Raw genomic sequence first — 25899 nt, 5'->3', positions numbered from 1 at the left:
GACCTCAGACGACCTGTGGTAACCTTCGCGGATAGTTGTCCTTTCTTTTCTCGGTCTAAAACCCTTTTGACGGTCCACCGGGACACTCCCACTCGATTAACATGTCTTTTTACGACATTTGCGCGTGGGACAAATCACGAATACGCTGCCACTTCGTCATGGTGCAACTGTCAAACTAAGTAAATCATTTTCTTTTATACACAGCCTACTACGGTATGAGCTATAGGTTACGTGCATGCAAAGAAAACGAAGGCATTGTATGCACAGGTGAAACGGGAACCTTATTTGTACGATGGTGCAAACATTATCACGCATACGGTATTGCGCTTAAGTTTACACGAAATATCGCGTAAATTTATGCCAAATCTAGCGTTAATTCTATGTGCGCTGTATCTCGCAGAAATTTGCATTGATTTTTCGAACGTTAGAACATAGATTTTTTTTCATATTACGTAACATTAGGAACCATAAGATCTCTAGTCGTTGGATCTGCAATAAATTTCGGTACTCTGAGAACCTCCAAAATATCCAGCAACTGGGGTCGGACCTGGCGTAGGGCTTTACATCCATACCTCCCTCGCTAAAGGTCATGAGACCATGAAGTTCAAGAGAACATTTTGACAACATGCATATCATGGAATGGCATCAATAAGATATTTAATGATTTCCTAACCATTCTTGAGCAGAGACTTTGAAATTCTACAGGCTCAATGAAGTCTTGAACATTGTTCTGAAAATCTTTATGAGTCCGTGGAGCTCTAAAAAAAATTTTGAAAACATGTATATCATAATAAGATGTTTAATACTCTCCAAACTAATCTGTCTACAGACTCCATGAAACTCTTGAGCAGTTAACTGAAAATCTGTATGAGTCCATGAAGATCAAGAGATCCTCTTAACGACATGCACATCATGGAATGGTATCTACACACTTAAATTTTTTCGCCGAGATTCCAACAGCCGAGCAGTTCTGCAATTTATTTCGCTGAGATTCAGTAAAACAATTGCCGAGACTCAGCTAACAAATAACATTTTGCTGAGATATCAGCTAACAAACAGATATTTTGCAGAGATATCAGCAAAAGTAAATGCCGAAGTAATCGGCTGTTGGAGATTTTACCGAGCTAGATTAAGTGTGTAAACCATTCTGGAGCTCAAATCAAGAAGTTCTACAGACTCAATGAAGCCTTGAACAATGTCCTGAAAATCTGTATGAGTCCATTAAGTTCAAGAGAGCCTCTTGACCATGCATAAAGGGCGAACACGAAATTATTGCGACACATTCAACAGGGCATAACTTTTTTTACCATTGGGTAAAAATCAACCAAATTTTGCACACTTTCTCATTGATGTGTATTGTGTACATGCTATCAAACTCGAAGTCGTGTTTTTCGACTCGAGTTGAGAGAACAATTTCTTTCCAAACACCTGGAATTTCCTGACCTGTCGCACCGGCAGTTGGGAAAAATGTTGAACATTCACCATTCAACCGTCTCCAGAGTGTTGAAGCGGTTTCAGGAGCGGTTGACATTGAAGCACGGCAAAGGAGCTGGAAGAAAACTGGGACCGGAGAACAAAAAGACGGAGGGAAAGGTGAAGCGGATGATTAAAGCAAATCCCAACGTCTCAAGCCGTGATTTGGCTAAAAAGATCGGCATGTCGCAGAGCTACGTCCAGAATGCAAAGAAGAGAGCTGGACTACATACATACAAGGTACAGAACTTCCCAAACCGCGATGAGCGGCAACAATCGACGGCTAAAACTCGGGCACGGAAGCTCTACGAGAAGATGCTGACAAAATATGGCTGCTGTGTGATGGACGACGAAACGATATAAAAGCCGATTTTAAGCAAATTCCGGGGTTGGAGTTTTTCACCGGCAAGAGCAAGTTCGATGTGGACGACAAATTTAAGAAGAAGAAAATGTCGAAGTTCGCCTCCAAATATCTCATTTGGCAGGCCATCTGCTCTTGCGGACTGAGGAGTGAGCCTTTCGTGACAAAGGGCACAGTAAATGGCGAGATCTACAAATCTGAGTGCCTCGAGAAGCGCCTTTTGCCGTTCTTGCAGCAGCACGACGAAGCTCCGCTATTTTGGCCAGATTTGGCATCATGCCACTATTCTAAAAGTGTCCTGAAGTGGTATGAGGCCAATTCTGTCCATTTTGTTCCAAAGGACATGAATCCGCCAAACTGTCCGGAGCTGCGCCCGGTGGAGCAGTACTGGGCAATAATGAAGCGGGAACTTCGGAAGAGCAAGAAGACAGTCAAAGACGAGAAGGACATGTTAAGAAAATGAAAAAAAAAACTGAGAAACTGGTACCGGATGACACTGTAAAGACTTTGATGGAGGGCATCAAGCGAAAATGCGTTCAATTTTACATTCAAGGCTCCATCGATTAACTTTTCTTTTGATTTTTGAAGTAAATATATGTATAAAACTACCCTAAAATTTTGGTTTGATTCTAAACATTATAAGAAAATTGGCATGACATTTTCGGTGTCACAATAATTTCGTGTTCGCCCTTTATCATGAGAATGGTATCAATAAGATATGTAATGCTCTCCAAACTATTCTGGAGCTAATTTCTTGGAGTGAAAGTGACGGTTCGATTGGAACAACTTTTGACAGACGTCCATACCTTTACTGTAAGGCTTTAGTTCGCTGATCTCATACGCCTGATAGGTATTTATGGAGCACTTGGTCAAACGTATATGGTTAATTTATTTTTCGCACAGAAGTCATATCAATTTCTGGCCTTCGACAATATTGTTCTGCATATTTTGTACAATTGAAGTCTCAGGTAAGGACAACATTTATCAATAAATTATGGTTTTGGTAAGCACATGAGCTTTCTTTAAAATTCACTCGAAAATCTAGATCATTACATTAAATTCGTTCAAATCTGGCACAGAGGTCAGGGACATTAAAACAAATCGAAAAAGTAGTGGGGAACAAGGTTTTGTAAACTGGCATACAAATTTGAGCAGATGGAAAATTACTAAATCGCTTTTGACAATCATGGACCTACAGTGCCTACAGTAGATGCCTAACTGTCATTTTTTTAGCATTTTTTTTTAAACTAATGGCTTGCATAAAATGTCATGACAATGTGGTAATGCTTTTAGGGTAGCAAATTAGTAGGGCCCTTATTACCGATGTCCCTTCACGGTGAAGTGACAACTTATCACTCACGGTGAAGTGATTCCCATTTGATTTACACGCCAATCACTTCACCGTGAGTGACAACTGGTCACTTCACTTCGTTTTCACCGTGAAGTGACAGCCGTAATAAGGCCCTAGTACTTTTAAGGATTTCTATTTTAATCAATCAAACAATAGTTTTGAGTCCAACCCTTTTGATTTTTTTTTAATTTTTAAAATAAGAGGTTCAAATGAAATAAGGAGAAGCTGATAGAAGTATAATTTCATTGATTGATAAAAGAGAGGGTAGCTTAAACCACTCCAAAAAGCAATCAATTAGTTCTTCATTTTTTATTTAAAATTCCCTGCATAACTTTTCTGCAATGAACGGTAATAAGTCTTTATTCAATTTTAGAATCATCAAATCCTGAATGCGCTGATCACTAAGTCTTTGTCTCTGATCAGTCAAGACAAGCTTCAATCCGCTAAATCCTGAACACATCTTGATGGCTCGTTTGCATCTCAATCCAGTACTTAAGGATATCAAATTGTTCGTCACTCAATGAATCATCCAAACCTCCTACACGTATGCGCACTTTGAGTCCCAGTTATAGCTCCTTAATTTGCTGCAAAATTTTGTCTTCGGCAGGCTGCATGCGTCCACCAGTTCCCAGAGAATCACGTTCGAAATATCTATCCAGATACTGCTCTACAAAATCACTCGCTTCGTCGTTCGGTTCAGTGGATATATTCTGTTGATCTTCATGTTTACCTTCCAGTGCATTGAGTCGTGTCCATAGTTGAAGCAAGTACCTCTAAATTGCAGAAAAAATAAAGAGATTAGGAATAAAATATAATAACACATTACGCGATAAAGAAGAGAGAAAACTAGAGTAGATTTACCAGTCATAGCTATTCATTCTTATTATTGTATGTTCCAAATATGGCCTATGAAATTCTCCTTGGCCATAGCAAATATTTTCGCTACGGTTGAATACTGGAATAATCCTCTAGCGAAAATCTATTTTTCTCTCATTCTATACATTATAAAGTGTCGGAAGTAGTGCACTGTAATCGCACAACGATGCGATAAACAGCGCATTACTTCCGACGCTAACGTATAAAACTAGAGTAAAAATTATTTTCGCTAGTGGGTTATTAGTGACAATAGCAATACACCATAATATGAACGTATACCCATGATTGATGCATCTACCCTACCAGTGCATTGTTGAAATCTGTTTGGCTTACCTGAACGCGTTCTGTATCGGTAGTCGTCATTCTATTGGATCCGATATAATTAAACCGTGGATCGATGTAGAGACTTTAGGGTCCGTAAGCTTTTGCAACCTCTGTTCCATAGCGTTATAGAAAGAATGAAATGAGCTTTGCGTGACAAATCAACCAATTCGAGTAAAACTCCGACAACGGTACATGCTCTCTTTGTAAACTTACAGTTTGAAAAAAATGGCTCCAAAGCATCACTGAACACATCAATGAACGCCCAGTGTTTTAAAAAATCTGAAATACAAAATGCAATGAAATAAAAAAAAAAACAGAAATAAAAGCAATCTGTTTTAAAAACTAACTGAGTTCCTCGAAATCATTTTGGAGCATTAGACAGAATGATTTTTGTTCCTGTAGCGACTTCAACATAAGGAAGATTGCGTTCCATCTTGTTGCTCCAGGAATAGGTGGAAGATGTGCTTTCTGAGCACAGAAAACTTCTTTATTTTTATCCAGTCGAGTTTTCTTGCACAGTTTGTTTACGTTCTAGATTTGGCGGGAATGCTTTTAAAGGACATCAAATACAGCCAACTGGCAGGTGTGAGCAGCGCACTGGGTGCCAGTAACGGAAAAAATTTCCTCATCGTCTTCATCAAAATCACTCCGGGTATCCTCTGGCTCATTTTCGTCTGTTTCGCCAACCTCGTCGTTATCTGGCTCGATTTCTTGTTGAGGTTCATCTTCTACTTCCATATCGATTGCCGTTTCTTCGAGAGCGGCATCCGTTTCCACCAGGTCCGCCAAACGATGACTGGACGAATTTCCGATTACCTCATCGAGGGCTGAGGTTTCCTTCTTCAGCAGACTTGCGATGCCTTCTTTGATATACTCGCGCATAGTTGTAACTGAAGCCACAATGTTTGCGCCGTTGTCATGGACAACTGTCAATATTTGTTCTGGAAGTATTCCACATCGTTGGATAACCTCTTCAACGATTGTTTGGCGAAGATTCTTCGCCGTCTGACTCATTACCATTTCCTTGATTACTGGAATTAAAATGAATATTATGATTATGCCTCAAGTACGTATTAATTTTAACCTACTACGCGATCTAGTAACTATTTTTACATCTTTGTAAAATGCCACGTTTACGGCAAACGAATGATGGTTCCGTCTGGAGGCACTATCAATCTTTAGATGGAGTGGACCACCTTTCATCTCATCTGTGAGGAATTTCCTTCCTAGAGCGCTTCCTTTATCGACCATATCGGTCAAAGTTTTTCTGTTCACTGACAGATTTGAAGCTTGCCACAATGGCCCAACCAAGGTTTTGAATCCAGGGTAGCTCAAAAGAAGTGAATGAGCACTTACCAGCTGCAACGTTCCGAGTAACACGTTTGTTTGTGATGTTTCGTCACTTCGCTTTGGCGTAGGCTCCGTGTCCTTGCCAAGAGCTGGCAGGCCGCGCAATTCCAACTTCTCCGGATGATTTGTTCGCACGTGTCGAACAAAATTACCATGAACCAAGTTCCCTTTCTGAACATAGTCACAGTTCTGTACAGCGACACACCGGAATTTATTGTCACTTAAATAGCCGCTGCGATTGTGAATCTCTGCGTTGTGCGTTGCTCCATTTTCACTTTTTTCCAAGTTAACACACACCCGTGCACACCAGCAGAAAAAGACATTTGAGATCACTGAAAATATCTCGCGTAACATTTGAAATGGGCGTATGTCCAAAACGTAAACAAATCGGGTTTTGATACCATTCTTTAGCACCACTTGATAGCTACTAATCGTGTAGGAAAATTCCGCATAATCGAGAAAAATCATTAAAAATAACTTGATTTTCGAAACGGCCGATCAACGAAATTTTTCGATTAATAGGGCCGCACGCTAAAACGGCCAACCATTCATTTATTTCATCTTCATTGATACGCCTAGTGACGTAGAAGGGCTGATGATTGACAATTTTCAAACCAAAGCTAGGGCCGATGATTTGTTTTGAATTTATTTGACGCTGCGAAAAGGCCTAGCAAAGGGCGTACCATTTCTGATGACAAGCACAACGGCTTAACAAAAAAGGCCTATCCATTGAAAGATTCACAAAAGGCTTATTAATTTATGAAATTAAATTGTTGTCGATTTTCATATATTTTTGAAAGCTTTCGCATATTTTGGATGTTGTAAATTGAGATACAGTTACTTTTGTCATTGTGAACAATATAAATGCCTAAAATACTTCAATTTTCTTAAATATGAATTGAATAGTGGCGGAAAAATTTAAAATTCATTTTCTGGTTTGTTTACGTTTTGGAAATAGGCCCATTTCAAATGTTACTCTAGATATCTTAATGACAGAAAGCATAGCCAAAGAACTCACGGTTGATTCAAAGGCCGTGCGGGTGTGAGCGTTTTAAATTGAGTGACAGAAAATCTCACGTGAGTTTTTATTATGACTCAAGCGAGTTTTTTCTTATCATTTGAGATTGATGTTTTGAGTGAGTTACCATTGCATAGCACTAGTGAGTGCGGATCTATATTGAGAGCAAATTGATATTATATTTATCATGAGTGGAACAACACTGACGGCTTATGCGAAAACTATATCCATTGACCTAAAATACCTAGTTGTGGAGCAGTATTGTGTCTAACAAAAAAAATCACTAATAAAAATTATTACGTATTTTTGTAAAACAATGAAAATTAAATTAAAACTTAAAATATAGTGGAAATTGATGTAATGTCGGCCTAAATGCTCCTTACATATATTCAATAATCGACTAAATTTTCAATAGCAGGTCATTTACTGGGGATATTTTTTATATTTATGCTAGGCATTTAGTCGCGTACAAAACTTCGGCAACAGGTTTGTAAAATGGTATGTTGGGCAGTAACAAACAACTGTGTAAAATTACAAGTAATTCTAAAAGCATCGATCCGAAACGATTTGCGAATCTGCGTGAAACTGGTCGTTTGTGGATGACCCCCACATCACTACAAATCAAGGCTGAAAATTTAATTATTTCGTACAGCTTTATATTTTAATAGACAATTCAAACTGTTAATAAACGAGTTGGCATAAATTATTTAAAAAAATTATATATAGGGAAGCAAATCAATGATCAATACTTCGGAGTGAATTTTCAATGCCTTTATACTAAAGATTAAAAAAAAAAAAGTTGGCTCATTGCTCCTCCCAAAAAATCATGTTAGTTCCTATTATGTTTTGTACACGTAGTTTATGCTAGATTTGGCATACTTTTACTCGATAATTCATGTTAAATTTCACTATATATCGTGTAGATCGACAATACTAGTAATGACTTCAAACGTAACTTCGTTGTAATTGTCAGGTATTCCACGCAAACTAACACCACCGCACAGAACAGAAGTGGAAGTGTGAACGAATCATTGTATCAGAAAGTGGGAAACAATATTTTTAGATAGAGCTGGAATAAGGGCGAAACAGCTTTTGTAAACAATGACTTCTATCGATGATTTCTAAGAACTCAAGGCACGACCACGCAGACCAACATAATCATCGGATAGTGGAAGTCTTTCCCTACCCGATGTTGATTTGCGTGGGCGAGCCTTGAATTTCTAGAAATCATCGATAGAAGTCTTTGTTTACAAAAGCTGTTAGGCCCTAATTCCAGCTCTATCTAGATTTGTTCACCAAGCAACGCTTGTGGATGCGCTTCACACGGGTTTTCTATGGACACTCACACCATCAAAGCATGCTGCCCATATAAACTGCAGGCAAAGCTTGCCTTCTACCGCTAGGTGCGCTAGTGTTCACAAAAATGATATGGAGCCTTTTTTGGATTCGTACACTCAGAATAATTTTCACGTTAATGCTACGTGAGAACATACGTAGATTTTTTTCCATCGTATTTTTCACATAAAAGCTACGTGATTTTTATGTAGGAGCACTCATTTCATAAAACTTAACCGTCATAGGATTATCACATAGAAGTTACGTGATTTGGTCGGTGACATTCATGGGAGGATTCTAGTATCAATATTTTGACACTGTTTATATAAATATTTCCTTAATATTTAGATAAAAAATTTACTGTTTTAATAGTAATAATAGTAATATTCCTTTAATTTATTAAAATTTACTGAATAAACCACATCAGCATTTTTTATATTCGATACGCAGCACAAATCTGAACGATCATGGAGATGGGCCTAGATGTTTTTTCCCTTGATGAAGAAACTGCTGGACAGACTTCATTCTGTTGAGTACGATGAAACAGTCAGTTTGTTTTTGTCACAGAGAAACAAATAATCCATAATTTATACTTACATCTTGCCACTTTCTTTAAAAAATACCGAACAAAATCCCATTATTATACTGTCATGATTTGCACCGCTCGGAGTGTACGTACAACGCTTTTGTTTACATGTGGACATCTCATAAGCTTTACGTGAAACGCACATAGACTCATTATTATGTGAAAATCACGTACATTACATTGATTATGTAGGTGTGTTAAACAGGAACTCCCTGTGAAATTCAAGGGGCTCACGTACACTCTACGTGAGCAACGTAAAACTGAGATGAGAGGAAAAAGTGAGAACTTACGTGATTTTTCACGTAACTTCAACGTGTAGATTATTTTGAGTGTAATTACCTTTCTCTAAGCGGCGCCGGTGGTGTAGTGGTAAGCGTGATTACCTCTAACCCCAGCAGGCCTGAGTTCAATCCCAGTCGGCGCCGCCGGGATGTTCTGAGGCATAACATCTCTGATCACGCCTTTCTTCGGAAGGGAAGTAAAGCCGTTGATCCCTGGTTCATGAGTTGATGGGTCGATATATAGGGTCCAGGCGCGGGAGCTGTCTCCCTAGCGTCGGTAGCATTGGTGCTCAGCACGGAAAACAAGATCGACGGAAAACAAACCAAGGAAAAAAATTACCTCTCTGGTGTGTCACCAACACCAACACAGCAAAAAAATAATTTTAATATTACATCAAAGCGGATGCCTTCAATCGTGTCGAAAATATGGTGTAATATTACTTTCCAAAAAGGGCAAAATTATCATTAATACAGTGCATGAGCCGACTTTACGTTGTTTTACTGCATTTGTTCATTTGTGTGGCCATAAAAATTATATGAGATTTTCGTGCATCGTCTTGGATGTAATATTAAAATTTATTTTTTGCTGTGAAGTCAGCCAAACCTTATGGCGGTGTTAGTTTGCATGCACGAGCAAGAAGATCAGACAAATTGACGTTTGTAGCCATTATTTTTACAAATTATTGTTCCCGACAATTCGGCCTACTGGGGATTTTCAAGGACTCAATAATCAATCCTAGTATCATTAAATTAATAAATTGTCCTAGTTTGAAGCCCTAAAAAAAGTATCGAAGATCCGAAATGTCAGAACAAATATATATGAATATCTTAATTTTGTCAAAAGGCATTTCCAATCAGTACAAATGATCTATGTAACCAACCAATTGGGACTGAATGAAGCATCTCGCCAGAAGGCGATCATCTATTCCCATAATCACATATAACTATTTCTACCCTCTTGTGGGTCCTTTTTTCCTCATTTCTGCTGATGCATCCATCTTTCAACAATTGCATCGTACTAATTCCTTAAGCGGATTAGTTGCTGCAGAAAGTTTGGTAAACTTGCAAAACTCAACGCTTGCAACTCGCTCTTCTTGGAAGATGATTCCGTACAGCCTTACATTGCGAAAGTTGATATTTGCAAACAACGAGGAGTAGGAGAGTCGAACCTCAACCCAACAAGTTGGGTTCCGTAATTTTCATCGAGAAGTAAGTACCGAAAACTTTTGCGCATCGACAACATTCTGTCGGATCGACCCGGACCATCCGAATAGCCCGCTCGGACAACTTCACCACCCATGTAAACGAGCTTAAATTGAAGAATCCTGTTCGGATGCAAAGTTTCCCCAGTTTCACCGTGTCTCACAGCCTGGAGGGAGCAACTTTAACCATTATTGCTGTTGGTACACTTAGTGTATGCTTTCACCATTCTCTCGCATTTAATTAATTTCTTCTCGTCGTCGAGCCTTTTGTTGGTTGTGGCGAATGACGGTTCCAAGAATGCCGTCCGAGGTGACGAAGAAACGAACTTAAAAGCCATTACGTGGGCTCCCCCTAATACACAATAATTAATTACATCATCCTGTTGCCGTCTGCCAATACCCCCCCCCCCCCCCAAGTGCCTGTCACCCGCCGCTTCTTCTATCTTTGGTGTGCTGTTCTGCGCTCTTTGTTCCTTAGATTTGAATGGTCGAACGCGGAACGCGTTTTGTGTTCTTCATGAATACTTGAATCCAGCAGACAGTCTGCTTAGGGCAGTTGTTTTTTTTTTTCGATCTGCCTTGGGATGTACTACGAATGATTCAATCAAAAACATTGCGGGATCACTGCACCATGGGGAATTCCCGTACAAGGAGGTGGCCAAAATATGTTCTGCATTTTCACATCAATCATTAAACATTATTCACATTCCCGACATGCGCATCATAGAAACATTACAATTTGATATGTAATGTTCTTCAAACTATTCTGGAGCCAAGAAGTTGAAGTTTTACAGCCTCAATATAGTATTGTACAATGTCCTGAAAGTCTTTGAGGTCTGAAGTTCAAGAGAGGATCCTGACAACATGCACATCATGAAATGGTATATTAATTGCTCTCCAATGTATTCTGGGGTTAAGATCTTGAAGATCTAAAGGTTCAATGAAATCTTGAACAATCTGTATGAGCCCGTGAAGCTCAACAGAGGCAACATACACACCATGGAATGTTATCAATCAGATATTCAATGCTCTCCAAACGATTTTGGAGTTCAGATTAGGAAGTTCTACAGACTCAATGAAGTCATGAACAATATTCTGAAAATCTTTAAGCGTTTATGAAGTTCAAGAGAGCCTCTTGACAACATGCAGATGATCGAATAGTGACACACACTGTATAAGCTTCCAGGAAAATCTTAACCCTTTATTGGGCAACACTTGTTTTTGTAGATTTTTCTATTGGAATCGATGTCTTTTAAAACACTAATTTACAGAGAATCAAATTTAAGACGAAATAATTAAATTGGGTTGTTAGCGGAATGCTTTAATAAAAACAGCAAAAAGGGCTATCTTCCATTTAATTCCACTTAATTAATTTTGGTATCCATGACAGATACGTATTTCGACTACAATGTGCAGTCTTCATCAGTGGCATTCCCCCTAAAGAACTTATCAAAACCTAACCTTGTATCGATTTTTCTCCTTTAGTTTACTTAAATCTTTGGTTTTTAGTTAGGTAGGTTCCGATTCTACATTGTAGTTTCATTTTTATATCTGTGATCTTGATATTTTTACCAAGGGGATGAGTACTTAAGGGTGTTATCTGAATTTCCGCGACTGATGTAGAGAACTGATTTTCTGGGGGGTTTCATCCGTGAAATAGCCACGAATTCGAGAAAGTTTATTTTCGATTATTGGCCACCTGAATCCCCATAGTGCACTGCTGAGTACGGGGGCACCGTTAAAAATATTGAATGAATCACACTTGTGGCCTGACTGGCTGATTGCTTGCAGTCGACGCGCATTGCTAGTCTTTGACATCATCGCAATCGACCGGCGTCCGCTACAGCCTGCCGAAATATATGGGCAGCATGGTAAGTGGTTGAAGAAATTTAGAAGTGTAGATGGCACATGGAGGTTTTTATAAAACATGTGATGAAGGGAATTTAAATAAAATAAATAATTACCGCTGAACGAATGAATATGATTATACACGCAAAACAAAAGGTGTAGATATCTTACATCCTCTGTAAATTAGCGATTCCACGCCAAATGACGAATCGAAAAAACTCGACCTTCTCCGATTTGCATAAAACTTTGCATAATTGTTTGTTATGGGCAATTATTCACACTTTTTACTAAAATTCATTTTGGATCATGCAAGTTTTTCAAAATGGCGTCTTTAACATTTTTTCAATAAATTATACCACGGAAAAGGCACTTCTGATCAAAATGACGCCTGAAACAAAGTTGTAGAGAAAAACAATGTTTTTCTGTTTAAAAAAAATGTGTGAATGCCCGCACCTTGAACTTCACGCTACCCACCAAATCATGAGTGATTTGTTACACATATTCATCCACTGCCAACAGCGGATGGATTTTAATTCTAAACAAGCCAATCGATTGGATTTTTTTCTATGAATCTGCTAAAATGAACACTTTATCCATTTTCAATAGGTCACTTTTGAAAATTTCACAAATGTCCGACTATTGCAATGGTGATCAAAATTATCACCGATTGCCCGCAAAAAGTGGTTTCCCTAACACAGTCGTCGAATATTTATACCGAGCACGTAATCCTACGTCAAATCTACGGTTGTGCCTTGGATACAACCTCTTACTTTTTTTGGTAAAAACAATAATCATCGTTCCTTGCTTCATCCATTGGATGTGTTTCCGTTCTTTGTGAATTTTACACCCTTTAAAATTTCATTGAAACTTTGTGGGTGTACAGATATTTACTGAAGAAATTTTGCATGCTTATTATACATAAAGATGATTTGTAGAAAATTGTATGAGCTGTACTACACTGAAAAAAAATTACTTCTAATTTTAATTTTTTTAAAAGCTGCAAACACGAAAAAGTTTTATTTTTTCTTATCTAATTCATTGATTTGGAAGGCTCAATGGCGTTAGTTTTACGGAGCCGATAATTCATTGTTCATTGTTTTTAACAAAATTCACTAATTTCTGTTACTAGTAGGAATTGGGCCGAATACTCGCGGCTTACCCGAGGTTAGAGGGGTACATTGTCGAAGGATATGATCAGGGGCGGAGCTTGGGGGTGGGGTTTCGTTTTCTCATCAGAGAAGTTGTCGCCAGTATGAACGGTAGTGCGGTTCTAAATTTGTCTGGAGTTCGACCGACTATGGTGACCAGTGGACCACGATGAGACTCATCGAGACGGGGGGACAAGACAAATAGAAACTAATAAATAGAGATAAAAGACAACGGACATACATTCTTATACTAGACATTTGCAGAAACACATAAATCGACTGCCAACACGTTAAAAGAAATTGTTTGTTAAATAACTTTTCTCCTTTAAAATGGGATGTCTGACTTACTGAAAAAAAAATCAAATTAAAAAAAAAATATTTTTAGATAACTCAATTTAAAATAATTGTTTTTTTTTCAGTGTAGTAACCACCGGCGCCGCTGCAATTTTGAGCTATAATTGTATGTAGAATATATTCGAAAAAATTACGGCCCTTTTCAAATAGTGGTCAAGATTTTGTTTTAATAAATTAAGTACGCAAAGTTTCTTACAAAGATAATGGACGTCGAAATGTCGTAGAACACACACTTTTTAAAAGTAAAGAGATCATTGTAGTATTTCAAAGAGTTTCGTAGATCTTCAAGAAACATCGTGAAACGTTCGAAAACATCGAAGACATTTATTGGACTGTGTAGAAGTGCTGGAAACTTTCTTTAGAAGTGCAGAAAATGTTAAAGATCTTCAGTTAACATTGTAAAAGCTCAGACAACTTTGTAAAAGCTTTGCTTACTTTGTAGAAGCTCAGTGAACTTCATAGTTCTTTCAGATAATTTTGTAAATCTTCAGCAAGTTTTTTAGAACTTAGTAAAGCAAACAATGCTGAAATTTGGGGAGCTTTTGAGATATTTAGCGAATTTTGTCGATTTACTTTAGCTTCATTTGACTTATTAAAATTTTAAGGACTTATTTCATGTTCAGGGCACTTCGTAGAAACTTAGGAAATTCAGTATAAATCAGGGTAATGTCGTAAAGCTTCGGAGAATTTCGACGAAATTCAGGGAGTTTGGTAAAAATTTGGGAAAACTTCGTAGAATTGGGAATTTTATGTAAGTTGGGAACCTTTTTTGAAGTCGATGTAACTTTGTTTAATTTAAAGAAATTTTATAAAAGTTCTTAACGGTAACTCGTTAAAGTTTAATGGACTGAAAATAGATCAGTAAATTCCGTAGGAATTCAGGAATCTTTATAGAACTTAAGGAGCTTCGCAGAAAATTAATGGAATTTTAAAAAGTTTAGGGAGCTCTTTAGAAATGCAGTGATCTTTATAGAAATTCTGAGTACTATGTAGAAATCACGTGAATTACGTAGCAAATCGAGGAATTTCGTAAAACGTCATAGAAGAGCTGAGATTTGTCTGTTAAAGTTCAAGGAACTTCGTAGAAGTTCAGCAAAAATTGTAGGAGCTCAGAGAACTTTGTAAAATTTCAGGGATTTTCGTAGAAGCTCAATGAATATTGTAATAGTTCGGCATGCTTAAAAGAACTTCAGTGTTTGATTTGGGAATTTACTGGAAGTTTTCGGAGTTTTGTTTCGCTAAGATGTTTAGGAAAGATCACTGAATAGGTTCAGTGATCTTTCTCTTGGTCAAATTGAGAGAACTTGGAAAAACAAATTAAGGAACTTGGAAGATGCTGATGTAACTTCGTAGAAGCTGAGAAATTTTTCAAAAATAAAGATAAAGGAACAACTTTTTGGCATTTTTCTGCCCTGCCTTCTGCAAATGCCACCTACTGAGATCATCAGTGCCAAGTACTGTGCCAAGTGGTGTTGAGTACTTGACACTGATGAAGTCTGCAAGTAGTAGACGAAATACGCGTATCTGTCCAAAGATAAGCAATTATAACGGAATTTAAAAGAAATAAACCAACACACTCAAAGCTCTTCATAAAGGGCATTACGAGGTTCGACAAATTTAAAAGATTATTAGAAGCTGTCTAAGCTTTCGGAACTCCAGAATTCTCAAAACTCCCGTAATTTCTTAATCTTCGAAAACTTCCCAACTTTGGTAATGGCCACTGGCATTTAAATCACTTTGTAAACTCAAGAAACTCGCTGAATTGTATATAATTGCTGGAGAGCTTCAAAACTCAAGCTTCTCTCCAAATACTGCCGATATTTGTGAAGTTCTTGTGACTGCAAGAACTTCGCAAACTTTCTGCATGAAATTTCAGATCTCTCCAAGAACAATCTGAAATATGAGAGCTTTTAGAACTCTAGGCACTGCTAAATTTTTCGAATTTCTCGAAACTTCCAGAATTCTTGGAAAGTGCAGGACACTCTTTGGAACTACCAGGAACTGCTGAGACTCTCCAACTTACTCAAAAAATTTAGGTGTTACTGGAGCAGGCTGGCAACTCTACAAGGAAAACCGAACTTTTGAATGGAAAAAGAATCAATCATATCTTCTGGCCATTTTTCACAGAGATGGCGCTGTTCCGCTGGAAGGAAGTGATAAAAATCCCCATATAGAAATTGAGAGAAGTGGGTATAATTCGCTTTCGGTGCATATTCAGGTCAAAAAAAGTAAACGACAACCTGAAGAAATTAGTCAGGGACTTTGTAGTTCAGTTTTTCCCGGAAATTAATGTTAAACAAGCTACATTTAAATAAAAATGATTTTTATCTATGTAGTTTAACCTGCTTTACTACCAGTCCCCAGAGAGCCAAAAATTTGTGAGAGAAAATTCTCAATATCTCAACATGCCATGTATTTTGATGACACTCAATTTGTGATTTCCCTTTCACAGATTACAAAATAGATTACCTGTCACTACAAAAAATGTCTGGTACATCTATATATGTATTCAGTTTAACATTTGAAGTCCCTCCTATTTTTCAAATTCTGCACAAAAGATACTTTCTGCCCCGCCCCATACATAAAAATTGGCGGGAAATGCAGTGAGGGTCGAGCTATTTTGTTTGCAGAATGTGTAAAAAGGGAGGGACTTCGGATGTTAATATAAATGCATATATAGAGGTACCAGATATGTTTTGCACTGCGCTGTCGTCTGTGAACAATTAACGGAAAAAAGATTATGTCTAGTTTCCGATTGAGGTCACCGCAAACAACAGCAGTGACATCTGATGGAAAATGATTGCAGAAGCTTGACAAAATGATTAATTGTGGAGCGAAGATCCGGAAGATCCGGAACATCGGAAAAAGCGAATTATTCACAAAAATGAACGTGGAGCAATACTGTTTTTAATGCTTTTAGTTGTCAGACTAAATCCAGACTTGTCCTCCGGAAGATCCGGGATAACCGTGAAAGTGGTCAATTCGTCAAACTGAACATAGAAAACCGTGTTTTTTTTTAGAAAGTGCTTCTGGGCATCGGGATTTGTGGATAGAATACGAACCCTGGAGGCCACAGGGTAGTGGCCGTAATGGTCATCCGGAAGGTCCGGAGCAACCGTAAAGGTGCTAAATTCATGAAACTGAACATGGAGAACTGTGGGTTTTTTTTTGGAAATGCTTGTAGGTGTTTTATCAGACCCAATCCGAACTTTTTGATGAAATATGAACCCTAGGAATAACAAAGTGGTCCTCCGGACGATCAGGAACATCCGTAAAAGTGGTCAATTCATGAAACTGAACATGGAGAAGGGTGGTTTTTTTTAAACGCTTGTAGGTGCTTTATCGGACCAAATCCAGACTTGTGACCGAATCACAAACCCTGGAGCCAACAGAGGGGTCCTCCGGAAGATCCGGAATAACCGTGGAAGTGGTAAATTCCTAAAATTTAAACACAGACCACCGTGTTTTATAGAAAATACTTGTAAGTGTTTGATCAGGCCAAATCCGGACTTGGGGATGGAATACGAACCCTGGAGGCCACAGGATAGTAGCCATAGTGGTCTTCCGGAACAACCGTAAAATTGGTAAATTCACGAATCTGAGCATGAAGATTTCCGGAGCTTGCCCTTCATAATCGCCCAGAATTTTTAAGTTTTGGCGAGTCTGGCAGATTTGCCTCATTCGGCACAAAAACAACATCGTTAGCTTCGTACCACTCCATCACCGGTTTCGCGTAATGAAACGATTCCAGATCCGGCCAATGAAAAAGGTATCACCTTCGTGAAACCGGAGAAAGGACAGCAGGCGCTTCTGGAGGCATTCTTCATTATATACAAAATTGCCAGGATGTACTTAGTACACATTAAGTACTTCCTAGCAAATTTGACGACCTTCTTCTTCCGGAATTTCCCCGGAACATCCAGGTGGGACTTGCCCACAAAAAACTCCAGACCGGGGATATGCTTGGTATCCGCTTTAATGTACATACGTCTCGTCGTCCATTACGATGCATTTTGGCTGCACCCACCACTCACGGTACATCTTCCTGGCGCGAGATTTGGCCAACGTATTCTGTTTATCGGTTCGGTTAGGCGCCTTCCTTACCTTAAAGTCATGAAATCCGGCCCGAATCTGGTCAGCTGGACGAACCATACGGAAGAATTGACCTTCTTGGCCACGTCCCGAATCGAAAGGTTTGGATTGCGCTTGAAGTAATCCCTCACCTTCCTTGCGTTCACGGGGTCGGTCGGCTTCCCTTTTCTTTTGCTGCCAGCTCGCCGCTGGGTCGTCTGGGTCTCCTTGAATGATTTTACCACACGGGACACGGTCGAATAGTCAATTCCAAACTGTTTCGCGATCCACCTGTGGGACAGGCCTGGATTTTCCACGACCGCTCCCATAATTTTTTGTCGTGGCACTTCTAGCTTGGAAGCCATCTCGATAACCACTTTACAGATTGTGACGACATTTTGCATAAGTCAACATTACACTTTAAACTAGTTTTAATCAAAATGTCATCAATTTTTACCCATGCAATAACAAGTTATACACAAAAGAAAGTGTATAATCATTAGTTCTAATTCAGACAAGATCTAGGACAAGATACATTTTTGTTCTAGTTCAAGAGAGTGTAATTTGGATTTTTGAGTTTCTTTATGTCATCCAAAAAATGCTGGTGGCAACGGTAGTACCAACAATCAATACGAAACTAACGATTTTAAATTGGCTCACTACTTGACTAGCCTATTGGTCCCAAGCAAACGATTAACGTACCCTATTCTAGTCGAAATTCTAGTACTACGCAATGTTTGTTTTGATTCGCTATGAAAGTTTGACAGATAAAATGAGGGGTTATTGGTTTTTCCTATGTTTCGAGGGGTGAATCGATTAGCTTGGGACCGAAGAGAGTACCAGAGCTGAGCCAAAAAGTTGAGCACGTTTCTGTGGGACCTTCTAGTCTTAGAGTTACCTCTATGGTAGTACTGTAACCTACTTAATTTTAACGTCTGGAGTTCGATTGACGATACCAAAACAAAATTCTAGAATGTTGACGGCTCCGATAGCTCTGCCGACATGAAATTGGGGTTTCACCAACCTTTATGGCTTCATAGGGATGACGCATTCATAATCAGGCTTCTCCTCTGCAGTTTTAGTATGGTCTTATAAAGGGCGAACACGAAATTATTGCGACACATTGAACAGGGCATAACTTTTTTACCATTGGGTAAAAATCAACCAAATTTTGCACACTTTCTCATTGCTGTGTATTGTGTACATGCTGTCAAACTCGAAGTCGTGTTTTTCGATTCAACGAAAATGGAGGTGAACCAACGCGAGTTGAGAGAACAAATTCTTTCCAAACACCTGGAATTTCCTGACCTGTCGCACCGGCAGTTGCGAAAAATGTTGAACATTCACCATTCAACCGTCTCCAGAGTGTTGAAGCGGTTCCAGGAGCGGTTGACGTTGGACCACGGCAAAGTAGCTGGAAGAAAACCGGGACCGGAGAACAAAAAGACGGAGGGAAAGGTGAAGCGGATGATTAAAGCAAATCTCAACGTCTCAAGCCGTGATTTGGCTAAAAAGATCGGCATGTCGCAGAGCTACGTCCAGAATGCAAAGAAGAGAGCTGGACTACATACGTACAAGGTACAGAACTTCCCCAACCGCGATGAGCAGCAACAATCGACGGCTAAAACTCGGGCACGGAAGCTCTACGAGAAGATGCTGACAAAATATGGCTGCTGTGTGATGGACGACGAAACGTATATAAAAGCCGATTTTAAGCAAATTCCGGGGTTGGAGTTTTTCACCGGCAAGAGCAAGTTCGATGTGGACGACAAATTTAAGAAGAAGAATATGTCGAAGTTCGCCTCCAAATATCTCATTTGGCAGGCCATCTGCTCTTGCGGACAGAGGAGTGAGCCTTTCGTGACAAAGGGCATAGTAAATGGCGAGATCTACAAATCTGAGTGCCTCGAGAAGCGCTTTTTGGCATCATGCCACTATTCTAAAAGTGTCCTGGAGTGGTATGTGGCCAATTCTGTCTAATTTGTTCCAAAGGACATGAATCCACCAAACTGTCCGGAGCTGCGCCCGGTGGAGCAGTACTGGGTAATAATGAAGCGGGAACTTCGGAAGAGCAAGAAGACAGTCAAAGACGAGAAGGACATGTTAAGAAAATGGAAAAAATACTGAGAAACTGTACCGGATGACACTGTAAAGACTTTGATGGAGGGCATCAAGCGAAAATGCGTTCAATTTTACACTCAAGGCTCCATCGATTAACTTTTCTTTTGATTTTTGAAGTAAATATATGTATAAAACTACCCTAAAATTTTGGTTTGATTCTAAAAATTATAAGAAAATTGGCATGACATTTTCGGTGTTGCAATAATTTCGTGTTCGCCCTTTAATTATACCGTTTGATAGGGTTCCGGGGCCTTTCTCGTTTATTGCACTAAGCACACGTGTCGTACGGTTAAATAAACAGTACGCGAAACAAATTTACTAACGATTAGAATAACTTTTATTTACTACTACTTAACTCTAGTCATAAGTGTAAACAACTGCGTATGGTTCCCCCGATCGAACCGTTTTCACCGGCGAATCGACAGCCACTAGCTACATCTCCCCGCGACGATCAGGTTGAGCTGACGTGCGATGAATTTGAGGTTCACTAGTTCCATCCCGCTCCAACAGATCGATTTCTCGGCCACGATCTCGATTAGAGATAACGGCCGATTATCCTCTCCTGCAGGCCGATCGCAACTCACCATCACATAGCCAATGTGTAAACAACGAACTCTTGCCTATCTGTTCTGGATATAGTGTAGTTGTTGTCAACGACACAAGAAATAATGGAATGGATGATGACCATTCCAGGATTGTAGTGCGAGGGGTTCAAGGTGATTTCCAACAAATGTCTTAAAGAAATCCATCTCTCCTTCATCTCACGTTCAAATCACATGCATTTCCTGACATTGATTTCCCCTTAGAACATTACGGACTTAATGCATGGCTCTATAAATATTTTCGATTTTCTATCTTCCTATGCTCAAATTGACTTCCCAGCTGCGGTTTATAAACTGCCAACCATGAGTTCACCGAGCTGCCAAATATAGACCAAGTATTAATAAATTTACCCCATCACATGTTAATATATTCTGCACATTTTTAGCTTTCAATCATATCTGCCTGAGCGCACATGTCTGTAACCCATGATCGGCTGCTAGGCTTACAATCCACATCAACCGAAAGACCATCAACGTCATGAAAACTTTCCGAAACATGACTATCTAACATCTTCATGCAGTAGGTTCTGTCCCCATCATCCGTTCGTCCGTGTCTTCGTCGTCGTGGCGGTGTCATGAAAGCTGTCCGTAAATATTGGTTTAGGTGGCTCCACATGACGTAACATCTTAAAGTTGGCCACTCTGTCGGTTAGAATTTCTTTCGCGAGATACCGTTCACCGATACCTTGCGCACACGCACTCGGCACGACCACGGGACCTTTCCGGTTCCCATGCACGACACACGACCGGCGACGGGCCCAACCTTAGAAGGAATCGAAACATCTGGTTTCAGGCCTGGGTGATGGCAGGGGGCGGTGGCCGGTAAGGTACATAAATCTAATGAAATTGGTAGGTACGTATACTGTGCGTGCCTTTGTATCAGCGGTAGGGCAGTAATAATGGCGGTGTGTTATCTGAGAAATGTGAATATGGATGGTATATGGTAACGGCAGCAGTGGCACGGGAATTTGTGCCGGCACGAGGCGCTGATAAAGTGTGGGAATTGATGGCACCGGCTGGGCCTTGTGGGAGGCATTTCCAGGCGCAGGTATGCGGCTTAATTCTTGGAATTGTTTCTTTTGTTTTGACGTTGCTAGGTTCGGGCCCTAGCAGCAAGTGGGCTTATTTATGAGGAAGGTGTTCCGGTGGATTTTGTTAATTTGTGGCCATGATTAGCTCCAGACAAAGTATCGAGTTAAATGTTTTGTTTTCGTTTTCTGAGCTGCTGTTAGATGACAATGAACTAGTTATAGCTTCTAAATGTTTATAAATGTGAAATTAGCATCGCTATTTACACGACATGCTCATACAATGGACTCTCTGTAACTTGATATTGAAGGGACCATCGAGTTATAGAATAACAATCCCATACACAATCGCTATCACAGTAGCCATGAAATTCATGTTTATTATCGTTGTAGTGCTCGATATCGAGTTGTGGATACAGTGGTGACCCGATTTTGTCTACCCCCGATTTTGTCCACCCCCGATTTTGTCAGCCTATATGATTCAATTAGTTTTGGTTGAGGTGGACTGTTTTGTACAGTCGTATTCGTATTTTATTGATTGTTGAGCTCAATAATGACATTTTTCGAGAATTAAATGTGCAGTGGTATCAAGATCAAAGCAGGGGGGAGGGGGGTTGAGGGGCTAGTTGAAAATTATGTACGTTATGTATGTTTTTTTTTAACGGAAGGCTTCAAAAACCCGGCCTGTCACTGTGTTGCGTGTTTGTCCGGACAGAGGGGTGACGTTGTGTGTCCAAAGCGATGCAGGTACTTCCTGGAGCAGCCATGACCAGACAGGAACTGCGTCAAATGGAAGTTGACTTCTCCATGCTTCCTGTTCACCCTGGTCGAAAGAATCGGTATTAGCCTGTGTGTCCATCTACCGTTCTCCGCTGCGTCCCTCTCCTGTTGCCACTTAGCCATCGACTCCGTTCTCACCAATGTCCGTACTCCTCTGGTATCTCTTCGCATGCATATAGCATTCGGTGTCCTCCGCCAAGGTGAAGACGATGGGTAGCATACCGGCGATAACGCATACTGCTTCCGTCGAAATTGTTCTGTACGCACTCGCGACTCGCATGGCCATGAGGCTGAACGTACTGTTCAATTTTCTTTGGTTCTTCTTCGTTTTCAGCGCTGCATTCCAGGCTGGACCTCCATACTTCAGTATCGATGACGATACACTAGCCAGAAGACGCCTCTTGCTGCTGCTTGATCCAGAGTTGTTCGGTATGATTCTAGCTTCTCACATGCGTAGTGGACGTGGCTATTGAAGCTTAGTCGGTCATCGAGTATCACTCCAAGAAACATCAGCACGCGCTTTGATGCTATGGCGTTCTCCCCGACGGTAATTTCTGCTCGCTGAACAGCTTTACAGTTACTGACCAATAGCACTTCCGTTTTGTGGTGGGCTATCTGCAGCTTCCCTCCTTGCATCCAGTTGGAAACCGTGTCGATCGCCTCGGTTTCCAGCATTTCCACCTTTTCCAACGTCTCGTCTACTACCGCCAACACGACGTCGTCCGCAAATCCTACGATATCGACTCCTTTGGGCAGCTTCAGCGTTAGCACGCCGTTGTACATCGCGTTGGGCCGAAGATGGAGCCTTGTGGCACACCCGCCGTGATCCGGATTGATTTCTCTCCCATGTCCGTCTCGTAGACTAGAACCCGGTTCTGGAAGTAACTCCTTATAATGCTACACAGCTAATCAGGAACCCTCATTCCATGCAGTGCTTCGGCGATTTCCTCCCAGCTGGCGCTGTTGAATGCCTTCTTCACGTCGATCGTTATCACGGCGCAATATCGATCTCCTCTCAGTTTCTGATTAGACGCTTTCTCGGCACTCTCGACCACTGTCCGAATTGCATCCACCGTTGATCTCCCTTTCCGGAATCCGAACTGCCTCACCGACAATCCATGCTCACTCTCCGTGCATTTCGTTAGCCTGTTGAGAATGATCTTCTCCAATAGCTTTCAGACTGTATCCAGCAAGCATATAGGCCTATACGATGCTGGATCCTCCGGCGGTTTTCCGGGTTTTGGCAACAGCACTAGCTTCTGTATCTTCCATCGGTCCGGGAAGTGACCTTCATCCAGACACTTCTGCAGCACTATCCTGAACATGTCCGGGAACGCCTGGATCGGGGAGTTTCTCGTTGGAGACTTGTCTACCTTCGGTGTTGTCTGCCTCTGCCTCGCCGTACGGTGTAGGTGGCCAGGTCATTTGATCGTGCTTCGGGAAAGTCCCTCCACGATGACGTTCAACGTTCTATATGGCCAGGTTCTCAAGATACAGTTTATATAGGAAGTTCACATGCACACTAGCGCTGCGTAGTGACAGAGTTCTGAACTAATATGAACACCATACAAAAGGACATGATCACCTGAACAACTTTGCTGAAGACAGCAACGTTCTATATGGCCAGGTTCTCGAGATACAGTTTAGTAGAAAGTTCACATGCACACTAGCGCTACGTAGTGAGAGAGTTCGTAACTAATATGGTCACCATCCGAAAGGACTTGGTCACTTGAACAACTTTGCTCAAGACAGTAACTTTCTATATGTCCAGGTTCACGAAATATTCTATGTTGGACCTATGATCCATATATTATAGCACCCGTCATAAGTAACATAAAAGTGAAGCGCCTCTAGCGGCGTAGTTCCCAATTAAACCTGAATCCAATGACACAGGTTTGTTGGTCTATCCTAGTACAACAACTATGTCGAAGACAGTATAGCTCTATATATTGAAACAAATGAGATAATCCACCACAGCCCCTATTAGTGAAAATCCCATAAGCTGTGGGTATCCATATTCGCGGTTCCTTATTCACGCCCCTATTACCCCGGCAATAAGGATTCCTGACTGTATGCATTAAGTGGCCATTCAGTTCTTACCTAAGTCCATTTAGCCTCCCGCCTCCCCTCCACACCATCAATGTAAGAATGTCTTTCCTCATATGACACTTACGAAAAGTTTGAAATTCCAGCTCCCCCCGCCCCCCTAAATGGGCTCGTATATATTGATTGATTCCTAAAACATAAATCTTGCATTATCAAACAGCATTTAAAGATATTATGTTAAAAAAATTAAGCGAAAAAAATGTCCCGATTTTGTCAGTGTCCCGTTTTTGTCAGCCCTAAATTCATCAGGGGGCTGACAAAATCGGGACATTTCTGTAGTTGACTGTATTTGGAGAATTATAATGAATTTAATGTTGGTCCAGGGATCGAAGTAGGCCGTGCTGAAAATCTAACGTATTTGAGGTTATGAGATGTATAACATAATATTGTTTTCGAATACGCATGGATTTAAAACCCAATATATTTTAAGCATCGCACCATTTTTGAGTATTTTGCATAATCTACCATTGGATTATTTTTAACTCTTGGTAGAAATCAAGTTCGATGATTATTGGAATAAATTGATTCCAGAAAGTTAAGCTATTTCAAGTGGGGAGAAGGTTAATAAATTTTCTAAATTTAATTTCATCTATTGCATAACTAATGTCGTGTAGGAACTGGAAATCCATGCTTGATGCTATTTTTAATTTCAAGATGGCGGCATCGGGTTCATGAAAAACTGAAAAATACTATCAATACTCCACAATATTGGTATTTTTGGAATTGAGGAGACGTGTAAGGACCGGAAATCCATGCCTGACGCCATTTTGAAATCCAAAATGACAGCCTGTAGACTTGAAGACATACTTCAAGTCTCCGCGTACATCGTACGGGTTAGGCAAAAGATGTACGTTTGACTTTATACTATCGCATTAATGGCCCTTCGCTCAATTTCAACTTCTATTCAATTTTCATACTGCCGTACTCTAACGGAACTATCCACCTGCCCTCTTCTAAAGATCATTCTCTAGCTAATAAATTATCACACTAAAGCTTCATGTTAGCATTTCCAACCAACTCTGGAAAATGCTGTCAATACCCCACAATAAGGGTATTTTTGGAATCAGGGTGACGAGTAGGAACTGGAAATCGATGTCTGACGCCATTTTAAAATCCAAGATGGTGGTATCCGGGTACAGAAAATCTGCGCGTTTTAAGGTCCAATGCAGTTTTATATGCGATGCGTACTCCATAATTTAGACCTTCATTTAGTCACACTACGGTTGTTGTAACTCACTGAGAAACAAATGGTTGCTTGAGTTTCTTGCTACCACGATTTGGATCACGTTAGTGCCATTTTAACATTGTATTTGTTGCGCCAAGTGAAAAGTATTTATTTCTGCACATTTGTAGAGTTATTTCCGAACGTTTGGTGTATTTGGATTTTAATTTCATCTCTAAATGACAAAGCTATAACCATTCAAAACCTAACATATTTACGTGACGGTCGCAATTTTAGATTTTCGATTTACCCCCTGTGCCTTGCCGTAAGACGTAGTCTACGTCAAAGAAATTGCAAATAGTTTGCTTAAATTTTACGACAACAGCACTGGTTTCAATTATTATTCACATTCAGTAAACATCTTTTTAAATATATTGAATATACTACAGTTTGAGTTTGAAAATCAAATACGAAAATGCTTCCAACGAAAAATGCATTTCCAATCTGCTTTCGATAAAAATA

At 40.0% G+C, this 25899-nt stretch overlaps 1 protein-coding gene and 1 pseudogene across 1 annotated transcript in view; one reads left to right on the top strand and one right to left on the bottom strand.

The window, feature by feature from the left end:
• LOC135711348 (microtubule-associated protein futsch) overlaps positions 1-25899 on the top strand; it is a 315199-nt gene that overhangs the window by 5454 nt on the left and 283846 nt on the right. The gene's annotated exons all lie outside the window — the stretch shown is intronic.
• LOC135711406 (uncharacterized) lies at positions 3499-22892 on the bottom strand (annotated as a pseudogene).

This window comes from Ochlerotatus camptorhynchus, unplaced genomic scaffold (assembly GCF_037179485.1).
Source record: "Ochlerotatus camptorhynchus isolate MF236.1 unplaced genomic scaffold, CSIRO-AGI_Acam_v1.1 ptg000432l, whole genome shotgun sequence".
NCBI lineage: Eukaryota > Metazoa > Arthropoda > Insecta > Diptera > Culicidae > Ochlerotatus > Ochlerotatus camptorhynchus.
The sequence above is the reverse complement of the archived record's forward strand: the minus strand, read 5'-3'. Positions and strand labels throughout refer to the sequence as shown.